The sequence below is a fragment of the Phacochoerus africanus genome, chromosome 2 (genome assembly GCF_016906955.1).
Source record: "Phacochoerus africanus isolate WHEZ1 chromosome 2, ROS_Pafr_v1, whole genome shotgun sequence".
NCBI classification, from domain to species: domain Eukaryota; kingdom Metazoa; phylum Chordata; class Mammalia; order Artiodactyla; family Suidae; genus Phacochoerus; species Phacochoerus africanus.
The window spans coordinates 246622479-246642723 of NC_062545.1; positions in this window are offsets into that span (position 1 = coordinate 246622479).

A 20245-nucleotide genomic window follows, 5' to 3' on the forward strand; every position below is an offset into this window, starting at 1 on the left:
TAAAAACACATTTTACTGGAAAATAAACATAATATTTGTTACTTTTTTAATTCTATACTCCCAGAAATTGCTCCCACAACTACATTCCAATTAACTCTAAATCATATTTCCAGTTCAAACACTGTCTGGACTTATAAATCCAACAAATTATTGATAGAGTAAAGGTGGGCAATACGTATTAGTATTTTTTATAATTACAAAATAAAATTAATCGATATGCATATCTAAGTGATTAAGCCCTAAATTTCACACAAAAATATTTTAAATGGTTTGACTGGAAGGATGTTATAGAAAGAAAAAAGCTTTTTAATAGACAAACAGAAATCTTGCATTTACAGATGGAACCTATGAAAACAAATAAACAAAAATATCCAATGTGATTAGATAAACTTTGGGATACAAGCTTTCTCTGGTTCCAGTACAGACAGAGAAAGATGAATTGAGTTAGTTATGGAGATTTGGTTGACTATTATAAAAGTATAATGATTTGGACCTGATACAATACTTGAAACAATAGAGCCATATACATTAAACACCATTCCTTGGGTGCCACATAATAAGATTTTGATACTGGATGATGGCCATGAATATCTTTGTGTATCACATCTGGGAAAAATTAATGGTATAAAAACAATTATTAAATGGTCCAAATTGTCATATATAAATGTGATGACACTTATGTGATTGAATGACTCTCAAGTGAAATTTATTGAACTCTGCAAAGACAAAACCAAAAATAAACATTAAAAAAAACCCTCCTAACTAAAAATTTAGATTATCGGTCTTCAGAGTTAAGCGACTCCTTAGGCTTGGATCGGACAGGATGTCACAAGGAATTACCAAATAATACTCAGAAAGTTAATCATTTGAAAACACAAGCAATAGAGAATCAGAACAATTTGTAAAATTAATGTATGGCTAAGAAAAGTGGTATGTGATGCTAACCAAGAAAGTGACTTAAGTGTTCACCACTGGTATGCCATACTCAAGGGTTATTCCTCCAGACAAATGCTACTGATTATAAATTTTTTCAGTAGTTCTGTTATTCTATGGTAATTCTGATAGTTGCTTTTCTCTACTATGGACTTGCTGGATATTTAGACAGCTGAGATTTACCCAAAGAAAAGCAGAAACAGCAATGGAAATAGCTAGAAAACTGCAAAGCTACTATTTTATATTAATGCAGAGAAGATATTTTAAGAGCAAACACAATTTAAAAAATAAGAGGCTAATTCTCCACATTGAAAATAAGGGAAAAAAACTCACCCTCATTCTCCCACTTAGCCCCGCTTTTCTTATAGCATTTACTTTAGGAAACTTAAGCACTCCCTCTGTCTTTCTGAAATGTTAAAAATCTTTTCAAAAGCCAAATAAACCTCTTGTCTGCTATGTGGCCCAGGATTATCTTTGGCAAGTATCTAAGAACCATCTTTGAAATGCAATCATCAAGGATAGTGTCCCTATCTCTCAGTTCCTGTGGGACTCTAAGAGCTTAACATCAGCAGGTCTCATTTCAAAGTTGCAAAAAGACCTTTTTCTTGGAAAAGAAAATATGACCTGGAGGTTAGCACTTGCCACCACTTGCCATCTGCCTCTACTTGGATTAAACCATGAGCCATTGCAGCTGCCGAGCCATAGCAACCAAAGTGTAGCTCAGGGTGGAAATGAGGAGAAAAGCACTCTATGCTCTGGGAAAAGTGGAAGAACAGGTCTTCAAATAGTCAGATAGTTTTAGGAGATTTTAAGTGCCCAATTCTTGCATCTCCTCAATATCTAGAAAAACACTAAAATCCTTCATTAATCATAAGGTAATGTCTGTTACTAGGGTGACTATTAGTAACCCTCACAAAACCAGCAATAAACTTTTGTAAAAATGTGCACATGGCTGCATGCGCCTTCTCCTCACCTTTATCCTATACACTTATTTCCCCCTGCCTCTTTGGGGAGGTATTTCCCACCCAGGCTGGAGTAAAGTGGACAAAACAAAGGATGTCACAGTCATCTGTGAATGCAGCCACCTCCAAGGGTGAGCCACAAGATAAGTCCTGAGGGAACTCAGGCTGTGAAAACACAGGATACTTACCCAGTAGCTGAGGTGCATATCAAAGGAATGATTTCAGTGAGCCCAGACCCTTTTTGTTTCTCCTACCTGTTCTTTGTTGCAAAAAATTCCTATATATCCTGACTCCCAGCTGTCTCCTCAAAATGGTTTCTCAGAGCTACCTAAGACGCTGTCTCTTTGGTTTAAGTCCTATTTTTGCGACAAATAGAACTGAACTCTCAACTTTCAGGTCATGCATTTCTTTAAATCGACAAAAATTAGCTAATACAGATGGTCCCTCGAATTACCAAATACATTGGGATGAACTGTGTGTGACACATGGTACTGTTAAGTCTTCTCTCTTGCTTGTGAACTAGTTGTTTATCTTGAGAACATGTGTGTAATGGGTTGTATCTGCATGACTATATAAAAGGGGAAAACTTCTGTCTTTGTAATCTCTTGGTGGATTGCCTGCTATATATGTTACATTCTGATTTAATATTTATTCAACAATAAAGTTGTGTGTGTGTGTGTATGTTTCCTCTTCTACTTAGTGAAGAGGTTTTCTGAGTTGTGAGGAGGTTTGGATTTAAAATATATTTCCTCAACCGACTTAAGAACAAAATATTAAAGCAAAAAATATATAAGTCAAAGTATATCAATGACCAGAGAAAATATCATAGTAAATTTACTTGGAGTTTGATGTAATTGCAAATGAATTTATGTATCAATTGGGGGAAAATTATCTTTACAATATTGATTCTTCCAATTCATAAACATTGTTTGGTTTCTAAATTATAATTCTATGTTGAAAATCTTATTTTTTCCAATTATCATAATTTTCTTTTTTCTTAAAATCTATCTTAGTTATTTGTATTTATTTATTTTTTAAAAATTTTTAAAATTTGTTTTATTTTATTTGTTTTTTAGTGCCACACCTGTGGCAAATAGAATTTCCCAGGCTAGGGGTCAAATCGGATCTACAACTGCCAGACTACACCACAGCCACAGCAATGCAGGATCTGAGCTGTGTCTGTGATCTACACAACAGCTCATGGCAATGCTGGATCCTTAACCCACTGAGTAAGGCCAGGGATTGAACCCTCAACCTCATGGTTCCTAGATGGATTCACTTCTGCTGTGCCAGAAACTTATTTATTTTTAAATCTCTTACTAGCTCAAATGTCCAGATCATCTGTGCATCTTAATCCATTGCTCTTTTTCTAGTGATTATCAGCCATATTTAAAATTTTTTTAATTTAAATATTTTTAGGCTGAACATTGTGTTAGTTCATTTCATCTTTTACCACAGCATGTGTTCTTAAATCTTCTTTAGTCTAACAAAGGAATGAGCTAGTTAACTTAATCCATTACAAAATATAACAGGGAATGGGCTTCAGTTTTAGAAACGTTAAATTTCCTTATATTTCACATTTGTTCCTACAGCACAGGGCCTTTGATTAGAAATCTGGTAAGTCTCTGACTCTCTAGCCCTAAAAGTTATGTAGACTCAGCTCTGAACTTGATATGAATTCCAGTCTAGCTTTCTAGCCCCCAATCATGACTGGCTTAAAAATCTTGTTAAGTATTTTAAGGAAAGCATCAGAAAAGTATATGAGGTAGGTACTTTTCCTGTTAGGCTTTTGTTTCCTAAGTCCCAAGAAACTGAGTGAGATCATGTATTTTAGAAGTTTTCTGCCTACCTCTCCAGCTCCCAGTCAACACTAATACAGCAATTGTACTGTAAAGAAAACTGGACATGCATTTGAGCCTCTTCATGTTTCTAATTTTTCACATCAGTTTCATGAAACTAGTAAAAACTTGCTTTTCCTTTCTCCTGCTATAGGCTTCAAGTTCCCTTCAAGGAGAGTAAATCCTAAAGACTCTGGCCATGTCTCACTGTAATGCCCCTTCCTCCACTTTGAGCAACCTGGCCTACTCTTTGCTACTCCCCACTGGCAAAGAATGTAGCCCACTCCTTACCCCGCCTCTATATCACCTGTTCCCCATGTAGATGAGGTGCCCTGCCTGAAACCAATCAGAAGATCCAAATGGGCCCTCACACTGAGATCAAACAACGCTCAGCCATTACAACAGCCCAGGGGACCTAAGGTGGGACAAATGAGGTCCCCAAACAGGTCCATCTGAGGCATGGTGATATAGGGGGAAATCCAATTGTGAATGGGGCCAGTCCCTACTCCCAGGGTGGCACTCTCTCTGATGGCATGAATAAATTTTCCATACACTTTATTCTGGAGAACTGATTTGTACTTGATTGTGAACTCTAAGGCAACCTGCTACATCAGTGTTTCTCTTTTGGACAGAGAGTACCAGGAACGGCCCCTTAAAAGCGCTGTAATGAGAGCTGTGATTTTTGACCTAAGACACTGTCGCTTAAAGGGGAATTCCCTTTGGATCCAAATGGCTGTTCAGCTGTTCAGGAATGGAGTGCTCCTGCCTGCCAGCATCCCTAAAACTGTGTTGACTCCTATGTGGCCTGACTGCTGCCTCTATCAGTGCTGCTGTGGCACTTCCCAGTTGGAACTGTCCTGTCAAACGGCCCACTGCTCCAAATCCTAGCTGTGAAGAGGCAAGAACCGAAAGAAATAATGTAGAGAGCCATGCCATTCCCACCAGAGCAGAAGCCCTCTCGCTGAGCATGTGCCCAGTATCTGAGTTTATCCTCTGGAGTGTAAAATGGCAGAATCCCATCTAAGTGGCTCACCTTAAAAATGGCCTCCAAAAAGTTTAGTTCCTTTTAGTCTTAACTGCTTCCAAAGCTTTGTTATTTCATTGAAAATATGACTTTAGTAATTTGATTTATTCTTTCTGCTTTTTCCAATGGAAGCTAACCCTGGAAATTACTGATCTTTTACTTTCTCTGATTTTGCATTTTCTGCAATGTCATATGGTTGAAATAATATTGGATTAAGTATGTAGCCTATTCAGGTTGATTTATTTCACTTCGGTTTCCCTTATCCACTTCAGGTTCCTACATGTCTCTTCATGGCTTGATAGCTCATTTATTTTTATTGCAGAACAATAATCCATTGTTTGGATATATACTATAGTCCATTCATCCATCAAAGAGCATTTGATTGTTTCTAGTTTGAGAAATTATGAATAAAGCTGCTATTAAAATGTATATGTAGGCTTTTTGGGGACCTAAGTTTTTAACTCATTTGGATTTATAACTAGGAGCATGACTGCTGCAGCGAATTGTAAGTTTATGTTTAACTTTCTAAGAAACTGCCAAACTGACATCCAAAGCGGCTGTACTGTTACCACCAGCGTCATTTCCTGTGGTGCCTTAGTCTGACTTTGGAATTAGAACATTGCTGGACTTATAAAATGAGCTAGGAAATATTCTCAATTTTCGATTTCTGGAAGAAATCCCAAAGACTTGGCAACAACAATTCCTTAAATGTTTGGTTGGCTGCACCAAAGATGAAACTACATAGGCCTTGGTGATTACTGTTTCGGAAAGTTATTAGTTAATGATTCATTTTTTACTAGGTTCTAGAGATTATTTTTCCTTGGATGAGTGTTGGTGTTACAGGTTTCAATAAATTAGTCCATTTCAAGTAAGTTATCATTATGCAGGCATAGAGATGATCATAGAATCCTTTTACCCTTTAATGCCTATCAGATCAGTAGTGATGATCCTTTTTTCATTTCTAACATTACTAATTTGTCTTTCCTGTTTTTCTGTTTGTTTTTTGTTTGTTTGTTTGTTTTTGGTTAGCACGGTTGGAGTTTTTATTAGTTTTACTGAACTTTTCAAAGAATCACTGTTTAATTTTGTTGATTTTCTCTACTGATTTCCCATTATCAATTTCCTTGATTTCTTCTATTTGGATTTTCTTTTCTTCTGCTTACTTTGATTTAATGTGCTCTTCTTTTATAAGGTGGAGGCTAAGACTATTTTAGAACCTTATTTTTCCTAAAATATTCATTGAATACTATATATGTTATCTAAGCACTGATTTTGATTAACCTTATAAATCTTAATAAATTTTCATTTTTATTCAGTTCAAAAGTGTTTTAAATTTCTCGAGGCTATTTAAAAAGGTTTTGTGTAATCTTTAAATATTTTGAGATTTTTCTACCTTTCTGTTCATGATTTCTAGTTTAATTCCACTGCAGTTTGAGGGCACACTCTGTAACTTTCTACCCCTTTAAATTGTTAGTGTGTGTTTTGTGTTCCAGATTTTGGCCTATCTTAGCAAATCTTCTGTATGAGCTTAAGAGGCATGCACATCCTGTTGTTTTTAGATAAATTATTCTTTAAATGTTAATAATATCCAGTTAATTCATGGTGGCGTTTAGCTCAACTATACTCTAAATTATTTCTGCCCAGTGGATCTGTTGGTTGCTGATGTGCTGAAGTTACAAACAATAATAGTGAATGGTTCTGTTTCTCCCTACTCTTCTTCTATCAGTTTTTCCCTTACATATGTTGATACTTTCCTGTGAGAGGCTTACACTTTAGGGATTGTTATGTTTTTTGGGAAATTGTACCCTTTATCATTATTTGATGACCTCCTCATCTTTGATAAATTTTTTTGTTCTGAAATGAGCTTTATCTGAGATTAAGGTAGCCTAGCCGAGTTTACTTTCAATTACTGTTATCTCTTTTAATCTTTCTCTAACTCTCTTAATCTCTGTCTTTACATATTCAAATGAGTTTCTTATAAACATAATGTAGTTTTGTTTTATATCCACCCAAATATACATAACTTTTAATTTTCATATTTAGACCATTCATATTTAAAGTGATTATTTATATAGTTGAACTAATACTGATTATCTTTGTTTTCTAGTCATTGTCCATGTTCTTTGTTTCTTTTTATTTGTTTTGGCTCTTTTGATTTTACATAATTCCATTTTCTCTCCTCTGATGGCACTTTTTCTCTCTCTTTTTTCCCCTAGCAGTGCCATAGAGTTTGTAATATACACTTAAAATTTACAACAAATCTAAATCCACTTTCAAATAATAGTAAAATTACTTCAGAGATAACACATGAAGCTTATAGAAAAAGTATCCCTGATCCCTTGCTTCTGTAAATTTTGTCACACATTTCACTTATCAACAGGTTATAAAAAACAAATACCTCATTGCTATTATTATTATGAACAAGCTGTTATCTGTTAGATCAATTAAAATAATAAAAGATTTTGTTTTAATGTCATCTATTCCTTCTCTAATACTTCCCATTTACTTAGTAGGTTTGAGTTCCTGACCTATGTCATTTTTTTCTCTGAGGAAACTGAGTATCTCTTGCAAGGCAAGTCTGCTAAAAACAGATTCTCTCAAATTTTTCATTTTTCTGAGTCTTATTTCTTCACTTTTGAAGGATAGTTTGATCTCAAATTCTAGGTTAATATTTTTTCCTTAATTTTTTTTTTTTTGTCTTTTTGCCTTTCTTGGGCCGCTCCCGCGGCATATGGAGGTTCCCAGGCTAGGGGTCGAATCAGCGCTGTAGCTGCCAACCTACACCAGAGCCACAGCAATGCAGGATCCGAGCCGCGTCTGCAACCTACACCACAGCTCACAGCCACGCCGGATCGTTAACCCACTGAGCAAGGGCAGGGATCGAACCCGCCACCTCATGGTTCCTAGTCGGATTCATTAACCACTGCGCCACGATGGGAACTCCCTTAAATTCTTAAATATTTCATTCCAATGTTTGCATGGTTTCTCAGGAGAAAGTTGACATAATTCTTATCTTTTGTTTCTTTATAGGTAAGGTGTGTCTTTTTACTGTCTTCCTTCAAATTTTTTTTTGTGTCAATTACCTACAGTTAAAATATGGTATGCCTAGCTTTATACTTTTTGAAATTTGTCTGACTTTGTGTTCTCTGAACTTCTTGCCTCTATGGTTTATTGTCTGTCATTAATTTCGGAAGAAAATTAAAAAATACGTGAGCCCTTAAGATCAAATATATCTGTTTCTTTTTTTATTCTCACTATGCACATATTACATATTTTGTAGCTGTCCCACACCTCCCTAATATTGCTTTTTTTCATATTTTTTTGTTATCTTCCCTTTTCAGTTTGGAAGTTCGTATTGATATATCCTCAAGCTCTCTGAGTCTTGGCTGTGACCAATCTACTGATAAAACCATCAAAGGCATTTTTCATTTATCTTAACAGGGTTTTGTCTTGTTTTTTATGTCTTTTTGCCCTTTCTAGGGCCACTTTCCATGGCATATGGAGGTTCCCAGGCTAGGGGTCTTATCGGAGCTGTAGCCGCCTACCTACACCAGAGCCACAGCAACGTGGGATCTGAGCCACGTCTGCAACCTACACCACAGCTCATGGCAGTGCCAGATCCTTAATCTGCTGAGCGAGGCCAGGGATCGAACCTGCAACCTCATAGTTTCTAGTTGGATTCATTAACCACTGTGCCATGACGGGATAGTTTTTATGTTATAGTTTTTGTTTGCTTGTTTTATTTTGTTTTTCTAATTTCTAGCATTACCTTTTAATTATTTCTTTGGATTCTTCATCTTTCTGCTTACATTACCTATCTGTTCTTGAACATCTACTTTTTCCATTATAGACCTTCATATTCTAATTGTTTTAAATTCCTGTTGTGATAACTTCAAAATTTCTGCTATATATGTATTCAGTGGCATTAATTTGCTTCTTTAGTTTGTGTTTTGCCTTTTAGTATGTCTTTATCACTGAAGTCTCAACATGATGTACTGGTCTTAAAAAAAAAACTGAGGTAAATGGTGCATTAGTGTAACATTTTATGTTTGGCTAGAAGATAGGCTGTGTCTAATATTTGCTGTAGCTGTGGTATCAGACACTAAAATTTTTCTAGTGTCTTGTTTTAAAATTTCTTCCCTATGACATGTGGTTTCCCAAAAGACTCCTTGTTAAAGTCTGAGCTCTGCAGTTATTTCCACTGTAATCCCTGTTACTATAAAGAAGCATTACTGATGTGGTGGTAAGGTTTGGAACAAGTGAAGAATTCTAAAATTCTGTAATTAAATCTCATTCTTCTAGCAAGTCTGTGCCACTAAGCTATAACCTTCACAAATGCTTCTCGGCTTTTTTTCCCCTTCCCTTAGGTATAACAGGAATGCTTGGTAAAGTTGGAACTGGGTTTTCCCTTTCCCCATACTGTAAGCTAGAGGAGGCTGTAGCTGGGGATTTCCTTTCTCTTAGGACAGCTGGGCCATAGTAAAATAGCTTCTCTTAATGGAAGTTTCTTAGTGTTTAGGAGAACAGAATGATCTGGGTTTATTTTAAAAGGTTTCTTTTCTCCTCCTTTTCTTGGAAGTCAGAGAGGGTTCTTCTCCAGTCTTTGTTCTGAGAACCTGGTGGGGTTCCTGGAGGCAAAACTCATAAAAATTTCAGATCCTCTCCCTAAATCTGGGCTCTCGAAAGTTTTCTCTCTCAAACTTGACAGGGCTCAGTTTCTAGCAATTTGTAATTACTTTTAAGTATTCCTACCAGTTGCTGGCTCTAGCAGCTGCTCAATTTAAGTTGTGATTTTCTGTATTCATATATCTTTTCATTTTGGGAGATAGCTATTTTCCTTGTAACTTCAATTCTCTGATGGATCCAAGAAGAGTTTTTGATTTTCAGTTTGTTCAGCTTTTTCTTGTGAGGGAGTGATGAAGTTATATTCTGTATATGTCAGATTGAAACCGGAAATCTTATTACATTTTAAATGCAAACTACTCAAATTATCAAATCTATTAGTAATAATAAACGTGCCCAACTTATAAACCTGATTTTGGTATGTACCTGTATGTACACTAAAACTCTGTCTAATGAACTTGTCTGCACCTCTCTTTCCTCTCACTGGAGTGCAGAGAGATGTTTCAAGCCCCTAAATAACAAAAAGCCACATCTATAACCAAATTCCCCTCCTCTGCTATTGCTTTCTTATGACTCTTCATCAATATTATCTAGGCAAGAGGCTTCATCATGCAATGGTTTCCTTCTCAGGGTTTCAAACAGAAACAAATGAAAATCCTAATTTCAGTTTTCTCCTAATGTTTCTAATATTTTTACCACATTAGACTTTGGCTTAAAGGGGTGGGTATATCTATGCTCTACTTCTTTGTCCCAGCTCTATTTCCTTTCCTTCTTGTCCATTCTTATTGGATGGGGGCAGGGGTGGGGAGGATAGATTTCTCCTTTCTCTTTTTGTTGGAATGTGACATTTTACATCATATATAGTTTTCCCTATCCTATAGTTTATAATAACAGTGATTTTTCAAATAAGCAAGAATAAGAAAGTGGACTCTTAGGCTCAAGTGAGCTAAAGTAATTTAAAAACCTCTTATCTCAAAAAGGGGACAGGTATTTATTTCTGGGAATTAAAAAAAATATTAAATGACAGTCAAAGTTAAACAGTTACATTTTCATTCTGGCATGTATCAATCCTTCTCTGGAAGGATTAATCATTATTTTAGCAAGTGAAAAGACAAAAAACATGCAGGGTATACAATTACAATTTTAATATATTTCATAAAATGTCTATATATGGTTAGTGAAAACCGTATTTAATAGAATATTTTTCACAAATTTTTTCTAGTTTCTTTTAAATTCTCTTATGAATAAACAGTTATAAAATCCTCAAAAGTGTCAAAAATAACAAAGTTAAGTCTTCATTTTAGAAGATGGTTTAAAGTCAACAAATATGGAAATAAAATAGAAAGAGCCAGCCTTTAACTTCAAATTTTAGCATTCCACTTGGAGCCATATTTTAAGAGATGTGAAAAAATATTCTTTTAAAAATGAATAACAGTAATCCAATGCAATCAATGGCAACAATAAAACATAATTGGCTGCTCTGCAAAGTGGAAAAACTTTTGATTGCATACATGCAAGATCAGATGTAGCAAATCCATATGCCTGCAAACCAAGCAACAATTTCAACAAAGATGTTGTCTCAGTTCAAAATAAGTGAGATGTGGCTGAGACATCAGTGCAAAATTTTTAGCAGTGTAAGTTTTGCTGTGACTGCTTCTGGAAGCTATGATTGAAATAAAATTTTCTTCTTTCTATTCAATAAGGAACTTCTATACACCAAGCATTGTCCTATTGAGTGAGGGTGTAATGATCACCAAAAGCAGGCATAAGTCATGCTCTCAAGAACTTACATTTTCCTATAGGGTAGAGGTAATAATGAAATATAAGCAGATGTACATTTCAAGTATTATAGGCACACAAAATCAAAGTGTAATGAGAGTGTTCAATAGTGTTTTGAGCTGGTCAGGAAGTAAGTGATATAGATAGATAGATAGATAGATAGATAGATAGATAGATAGATAGATAAAATTTTAATGATCACATAAGCAGCACATGGGCATTCTGGGACCAGGTGTTGAATCTGAGCCACAGATGTGAAACCACATCCCATCTTTGACAATGAAGGATATTTTAATCCACTGTGCTAGGCCAGGGCAGAGACCCGAGCTGCCTTGGTCAAATTTTTAACACACTGTGTCACACAAAGAACTCCAAGTGATATATTATTTGATAAAGAAATAACTAATTTGAAATCTGACTAAGAAAACAGAAAAACAAACTGGATGAGTGTGCCATTCAGAAGAAACAATATGGGTACCATACTGATGCCAGGGAAATACACATGTGAAGGAATCAACCAGTCAGTTGGATTAAAGCAAAAAGGATGGAGCAGCATGGGAGAAAATGAGACCAACAAGCCCAATTATAAAAGGCTTTGGAAATTATCTCTTTTATTAAAAGGAAAGAATGACACATAAAGTTTGTAAGAATAAAGGAATGCTAGAATAAAATTCAGTTGTTTTGATCAAATTCTTATCTCCAACAAACGGCTCTGGTAACAACGTTGAGAAAAGACAAGAATAGACACAGGTAGTCATTAGGCAATTATTTCAGTATTTAACAGATAATAGTGGCTCTGATAGAATAGAGGAGAGAAATGCAGAAAATTAATTCAAGAGATATCAGGAAGGTAAAATTAATGAACCTGGTTATCTTAAACATCAGGTTCTGTGGCATATTTAAAAACCTGACAATCCATATGGCTTACAACAAATACACATTTTCATACTCACAGCTTACAGACTTGCAGGTATGCAAGCCAAGTACCATTTGTTTTATGTAGCCAGGACTTGTGTGAGACTTAAGTGACTCCAGGCTACTGGTTGGGTTCTTGTCTGTTCCATGTGCCCTTCCTCTGAAGCTTCAGATAAAGAGATGCAGCTACCTTGGACATTCTGTTTTAATGGTGTTCACTAGAATAGATGAGGGAAAATTTAGTCACATCAGTAAAATGGGGATGTATGAGAGAAGTATTATAAATAACATGAGAAATGGTCTGGATAGATAATCCTACTATAGAGGAGTGAAGAATTTGAACTATAAATCAATCTACCAAAGTTTTGTATACAATACAGTGGCTATCAGAGAGGTAGAGAGGAATCCAGAATATCTATATTTGTATAGCTTCTGTATATTGCTGGTTGGATGATAGTGCTGTTAATTAACGTAAGGAGTAACAAAGATAATCATTAATTGGGTTGAAAATAATAACTCAGTTTTGGATACGTGGAAGTTTAGTTGCCTTTTAAGGATCGGAAAGAAGAACTTAAGTAAACAACTAAATTTAAGACTCAAGCTCAGAGAAGAGATGCTAGGAATGAAAGTTAGGATGGCTTTTTTGTCTAAGTGGCAATTTCACCTTAGATAATAAACAAGATTTCCCAGAGATATCACAATTGAAAAGAGGGTAGAAGAGAAGACTGGTATTGAGGAACCCAGTATTTTATATTTGGATAGAGAGCTGTTCACCTCTAAAAAGACAGCAAATGATTTTCTAGAGAGAGAGGAGGAAAAATAGGAGATTGCTTGTTATTTAAGTCAAGGAAGAGTTTCAAGTATCAAGGCTTTATCAATGAATAAAGTATGTCTATTGTTTTTAGTTACATGACAGTTTATTGCAGATTTGAAATAAATGATTTTGGGAGAGTGATAAGGTTTAGGATTAGCATTATAGTAGCTTTAAGAGAAAGTGGATAGTAAGTAAAAGTAATGCCTAGAGCAATTTTTAAAAGTTTTGTTAGAAAGGAAGTGATACAAAAAGTACAATATTATCTTGAGATAATAAGGAGTGGTAGAAGAATTTTTTCTTATTTTTAAATTTTCTTTTCAAAGGGTAGAATATTAAGGTTACTTAAAATCCAATAGAAAATATTTATTTCAAAAAGTTAGCTGAATATTCAGAAGACTGAGGTGGTTAACCTCAATGAAGGGTGAATATGTTCAAAGGCACACAATGCTTTAGCCTTAGACAAGAAAAATTAAACTAGGAAGAATGATAAGATAGAAGTTAGGTGATACAGAAGAATGAGAATGTTAGGAATCCCCTATTTAAACCAAATGAGCAGGATAAATAATTCAGAGTTATCAGTTCAAGTAGTTTTTGGGTTGAATCCTTAGGGTTTTCTATGTATAGTATCATGTCATCTGCATAGAGTGACAGTTTTATCTCTTCTCTTCCTATATGGATGCCTTTTATTTCTTTTCTTTGTCTAATTGCTGTGGCTAGGACTTCCAAAACTATGTTGAAGAGCAGTGTTGAGAGTGGGCATCCCTGTCTTGTTCCAGATTGGAGTGAGAAGCCTTTCAGTTTTTCCCCATTGAGTATTATATTTGCTGTGGGTTTATCATAAATGGCTTTGATTATGTTCAGGAATGTTCCCTCTATACCCACTTTGGCGAGGGTCGTGATCATGAATGGATGTTGACTTTGTCAAATGCTTTTTCTGCGTCTATTGAGATGATCATATGATTTTTGACTTTTTTTAATTAATGTCGTGTATAATGCTGATTGATTTGCATATGTTGAACCTTCCTTGTGAACCTGGGATGAACCCTACCTGGTCATGGTGTGTAATTTTTTTGGTATGTTGTTGGATTCGGTTGGCTAAGGTTTTGTTGAGAATTTTTGCATCTATATTCATCAATGATATTGGGCGATAGTTTTCTTTTTTGGTGGTATCTCTGCCTGGTTTTGGAATGAGGGTGATGGTGGCATCATAGAATGTCTTTGGGAGTATTCCTTCTTCTTCCACCTTTTGAAAGAGTTTCAGGAGGATGGGCACCAATTCCTCTTTATATGTTTGATAGAATTCACCTGTGAAGCCATCTGGTCCTGGACTTTTCTTTGTAGGGAGTGATTTTATGACCTCTTCAATTTCATTTCTAGTGATTGGTCTGTTCAGTTGGTCTGTTTCTTCTTGATTCAGTTTTGGCAGGCTGTAAGATTCTAGAAAATTGTCCATTTCTTCCCTGTTGTCAAACTTGTTGCCATATAGTTGTTCATAGTATTCTCTTATGGTTTTTTGTATTTCTGCTGTATCCGTTGTGATTCCTCCTTTTTCATTTATAATTTTGGTTATTTGGGTTCTTTCTCTCCTCTTTTTATTGAGTCTGGCCAGGGGTTTGTCAATTTTGTTTACCTTTTCAAAGAACCAGCTCTTGGATTTATTAATTTTCTCTATTGTTTTTTGAATCTCTGTTTTATTGATTTCTTCTTTGATCTTTATAATTTCCTCCTCCTTCACTGTTGGTGGGAATGTAAACTGGTACAGCCACTAAACAGTTTGGAGATACCTTAGAAAGCTATACATAGAACTTCCATATGACCCCGCAATCCCACTCTTGGGCATCTATCCGGACAAAACTCTACTTAAAAGAGACATATGCCCCCGCATGTTCATTGCAGCACTATTCACAATAGCCAGGACATAGAAACAACCCAAATGTCCATCGACAGATGACTGGATTCGGAAGAGGTGGTATATATACATAATGGAATACTACTCAGCCATCAAAAAGAATGACATAATGCCATTTGCAGCAACATGGATGGAACTAGAGAATCTCATCCTGAGTGAAATGAGCCAGAAAGACAAAGACAAATACCATATGATATCACTTATAACTGGAATCTAATATCCAGCCCAAATGAACATCTCCTCAGAAAAGAAAATCATGGACTTGGAGAAAAGACTTGTAGCTGCCTGATGGGAGGGGGAGGGAGTGGGAGGGATCGGGAGCTTGGGCTTATCAGACACGACTTAGAATAGATTTATAAGGAGATCCTGCTGAATAGCATTGAGAACTTTGTCTAGATACTCATGTTGCAACAGAACAAAGGGTGGGGAAAAAAATGTAATTGTAATGTGTACATGTAAGGATAACTTGATCCCCTTGCTGTACAGTGGGAAAATAAATAAATAAATAAATAGGATGATTTCTTTAAAAAAAAATAAAAAATAAAAATAAAAATAAAAACTGAAAAAAAATAATTCAGAGTGAGAATAAAGAGAATTTAGTCTTGACAACATCATGATTAACTTGCTGGATCATGAAATATATGCTGGATACAAAAGAATTATTATGATTACTATTATTTTTACAGATATCATGGATGTAGAGAATTCAAAGTAATCGATGAAATAACCTGTTAAAACCAATAATTGAATTAGGATGGTTGTAGATTACAGAGCCATTTTTTCTTACACATTTATCTAATTATTAATTCATTCATTCACTCATTCAGTCATTCATTTTTGGACATACCTCTGGCATGCAGAAGTTCCCAAGCCAGGGATCAACCCACATCACAGTAGCAACCCATGTTGCTGCAATGACAATGCCAGATCCTTACCTGCTGTGCCACAAGAGAACTTCTTTTCATACTTGCTTTTAAAAGCCACCCTAGCAGCATGTTTATACCATATCTTAGGGTCCTTTCAGAGTATTAAATCTTATGTTCCAGAAAACACCCACTTATTTTTACTTCGTACTTATCTAACTTTAGTTTAAGATCCCCTGATCAAACACACTCAGAAATATATCACTTGCATACTCTCCCAGCTTCTGCTGGTATGCACTATTAAGCTCCAACCTTTTGGGGGTTACATTTCCTCTCATTTCATATCTGGTCCTGCTTATCTTTAAATAGGACAACTGTAATTTAACCCAGTATACGTTGCGGCTATCGGGATTTGGTCAAGGAGGGAAACTGAGTATGTATTGTGAGAGGTGCACATTGTCTCAGGTAGTTTTTTCATCCTCTTCAACCAAGGCTTAGTGATAGGATTTAATAGGAAATATTAAATGGGCCATTTATAAAGGCTCAGAGGGTCTTGAAAAGTATGGACTGCTGAGATTTTTCAGTGCATCAGTCCAAATTTCTCATCTCATGGATCAAGGTCCCTTTCTTTCCCAAATAGGACTGTGACCTTGGCATAATCAAACCTACATGCTTGGGAGCTCAACTAATTTTTATTCCTGAGCCAGATCCTCAGATTTCTCGGTTCTCTCTTGAAAGGGATGATGGTCTTTCTGTATACAACCAAGGAGACTTTCCAGGTTTTGCACTTAGATTTAACTTACTCATTAATTTCTCTCATCATATGGTCATTGTCCAACCATCAACAGTGCCTAGTAATAGCTACCCATTACCACTGACGTTATAGCTACTATTTTTCCTACATTCCTCAAATATTGCATACTTCATAGCAACTGGTACATTACTTTCTAGAAGTATACCATCCCAGTTCACCAATAGTAAAAATTTTAACAACTGAAATTTTATCTTGTGCCAGGGTCTGTGTTCCATCAATAGGAATCATCAGTGAGAGGTCCTTGTCTGGCAGCAAGTAATGCAATCAAGACCTATAACCCTATCATCTACTTTCTTGGTCTACCTAGGATACCAATTATCTTGAGTTTCCTGGAAAGCAGACACTAATAGAAAGATAAACTTTCATGAAGCTTATTACAGCATGCTCTATTAATTTAGAAAAACATAATAGCAGGATATTTCCTAGCCATTTTTGTTTGCATTGCTAAAAAAAAAAAAAAAAAAATTCCTCTGATGCCCAGTTTTTTGCCCCCTAACTTCCATCTCATATAATTTGAAAAGATAAGTATGAAATTGTCCTTAATGACTGTTAGACTTCTTTATTCCTTTTATCCATAAACATAAATCTGATTTAATATGCAGGTTTAAAATGAGTATCTGCAAGTTGCCATTGTGGCTCAGTGGTAACGAACCCAACTGCTATCGATCCCTGGCCTTGCTCAGTGGATTAAGGATCCAGCACTGCTAAGAGCTGTGGTGTAGGTAACAGATGAGTCTTGGATCCTGCATTGCTGTGGCTGTGGTACAGGCCAGCAGCTGTAGCTCCTATTTGATGCCTAGCTTGGGAGCTTCAACAGCATCAGGTGTGACCCCAAAAAGAAAAAAAAAGAACGTGACTAGCATCCATGATCCAGTCCCTGGCCTCACACAGTGGGTTAAGGATCTGGCTTCACCATAAGCTGCAGTATAGATTGTGGCTCAGATCATGAGTTGCTGTGGCTGTGGCTATGGCTGGGACCTCTAGCCTGGGAACTTCCAGATGCTGCACTTCTTGCCCTAAAAAAATAAAAAAAATAGTAAATAAATTTTTTAAAAAATAAAATGAGTGTCTATAAAGGTAACTATTGTAGAGATTGGAGTTTTTAACATATCATCTGAACATTTGATTATGACAAGAAATAATCAATACTTTCAATATGATAGTATCATCTTTTAAGAGGCTAAAAACTTGACTTAACAAAAGATGTTACTAGTTATAACTATAATTTAATATTGATTTTGTGATAGCTTATTTTTCAATAACTTATTTCCTAACCAGTGAATATCTGAAACAAAAAAATTGTCCAATATTCAGCAAAGTGTCAAATGGCTGAATAATCCATGAATAATTACCATACAGCTAATGATTCAAAGACTGAACTTAAATTATTCCTTAAGATATCCTTCTATTACTTCAATTTTGATGCTATCTTTTAATGCATTATTGCAAACTCTAAACCAATCTTAGATAATCCCATTATTGCTTTCATTGGTATAAAGAAATTTGACATGATTTTCCATGTCAAATACAAGGTAGATAATTTCTTTCATTTATTCAATTATCCAACTCTATTTCTTTAGCATGAATTTGCTACTACTAGGAAAAGAATGAAGAGTAAGATGCTTATTATCCTTCAAAAGTATTAAAATAAAGTTTCAGAGTTAGCATTTAAAAAGGACATAAGTAAAGTATGATGAGGTTAAAATGGAAAGTCTATGTTGTCATTGGGAATATCACATTGGTGAAATGTATTATGATGTGAGGTTTATGAAGACCTCTTTGGGAACAATAAAGAATGAGGAGTTACTGAAATGCAGGGGAAGAGATGAAGGAGGAAAAGTCTCAAAAACAAAAAATCCTCCAAACAAACAAACGAAAACAGTGCATGCAAAGAAACCTAGCCTCAAGAGGTCTCTCTACTCAAAAGCCAAAGAAACTATGGGTGGATAACAGATTTCAGCTCAGATATACACACACAAAATTCCCGTTCTACCAGTAGACGTCCATGCCTTTGTTTTATTTTTCTCACTCTCAAATTTTCCACTGTCATTTATGTACTTCTGTACACAGAAGTCCTGAATTTTAGGCTGCAGTATATATAAAATATATATATAAATAATAATCAGTTATAAGAACTTCATATCCAATGATTTTCCTGAAAAAAACTTTTTTTTTTTGCTCGTGCTTAGATCTCTCTTTTAAGGTTTTGCTTTCCTATTTCAATCTATTTATTTATTTGTATGTGTGTTTATTTTTATTTATATTTTGTGGTAAGAATACATGAGATCTACTCTCAAGCATACGATACAACATTGACTACAGGCACAATATTGTACAAGAGATCTCTAGAACTTGTATAACTGAAACTTTATACCCATTGAACGGTATTACTTAGTCATTCTGCAACTGGCATATTTCATTTAGCATAAAGTTCCCAAGGTTCATCCATACTGTTGCTTCAAGCCAAGTAATATCCCACTCTATGTATATACCATACTTTCTTTTTTATTATTATTATTATTTATTATTTTTTTTTCTTTTTAGGGCTGCACTTACGGCACAGGGCAATTCCCAGGCTAGGGGTCAAATCAAAGCTACAGCTGCCAGCCTACACCACAGCCACAGCAATACCAGATCTGAGCTGCATCTGCAACCTATACTGCAGCTTGCATCAAAGCCAGATCCTTAACCCACCGAATGAGGCCAGGAATTAGATCATGGATACTAGCTACTTTGGGTTTTTGTTTTTTTTGTTTTTGTTTTTTGTCTTTTTAGGGCTGCATTTGTGGCATGTGGAAGCTCCCAGGCTAGGTGTTGAATAGGAGCTACAGCCACACTTACAGCCTACACCACAGCCACAGCAATGCGGGATCCAAGCCACATCTGTGACCTGCGCCATAGCTCACGGCAATGCCAGATCCTTAACCCACTGAACAAGTCCAGTGGGATCGAACCCACATCCTCACGAATGGTAGTCAGGTTTGTTACCACTGAGCCACAATGGGAACTCCCTTAAGTCACAGTCTTACCCTGCTCAGCCACAATGAGAACTCCCCATATTTTATGTATTCATCAGTCGATGGATATTTAGGTTGTTTTCATATCTTGGCTATTGCAAATAAAGCTGCTAGCACATGGAATGCAGGTTTTTCTTAAAGATCATCTCAATTATTTTGGACATACAGTTAGAAATGGGATTACTGGAACATATAGTAGCTCTAGTTTTAATTTTTTGAGGAAGTTCTATACTATTTTCCATATTGGCTGTACCATTTTACAGTCCCACCAACAGCATGAAAGGGTTTCAATTTTCCCACATACTTGCCAGTACTTTTCTTCTCCTTCTTGTTTTTGATAATGATGATTCTAATAGGCATTAGACAGCGTTTTCCTGTGGTTTTAATTTGCCTTTCCCTGGTTACTACTGGTGCTGAACATCATGTGCTTTACTGTCCATTTGTATATCTTTGAAGAAATGTCTATTAAGTCCTTTGCCCATTTTTTAATTGGGTTATTTATTTCCTTGCTGCTGAGTTATAGATGTCCTTTACATATGCTTTGGATATCAACATCTTATCAGACATATAGTTTACAAGTATTTTCATTAACAATGAATTACCTGAATAGGAAATTAAGCAAAAAAAAAAATCCCATTTATAATAGCATCAAAAAGAATAAAATATTTAGGATGAACTTAAGCAAGATGGTAAAAGATCTGTATGCTGAAAACTGCAAGATAGTGATGAGAAAAATTAGACATACATAAATAGA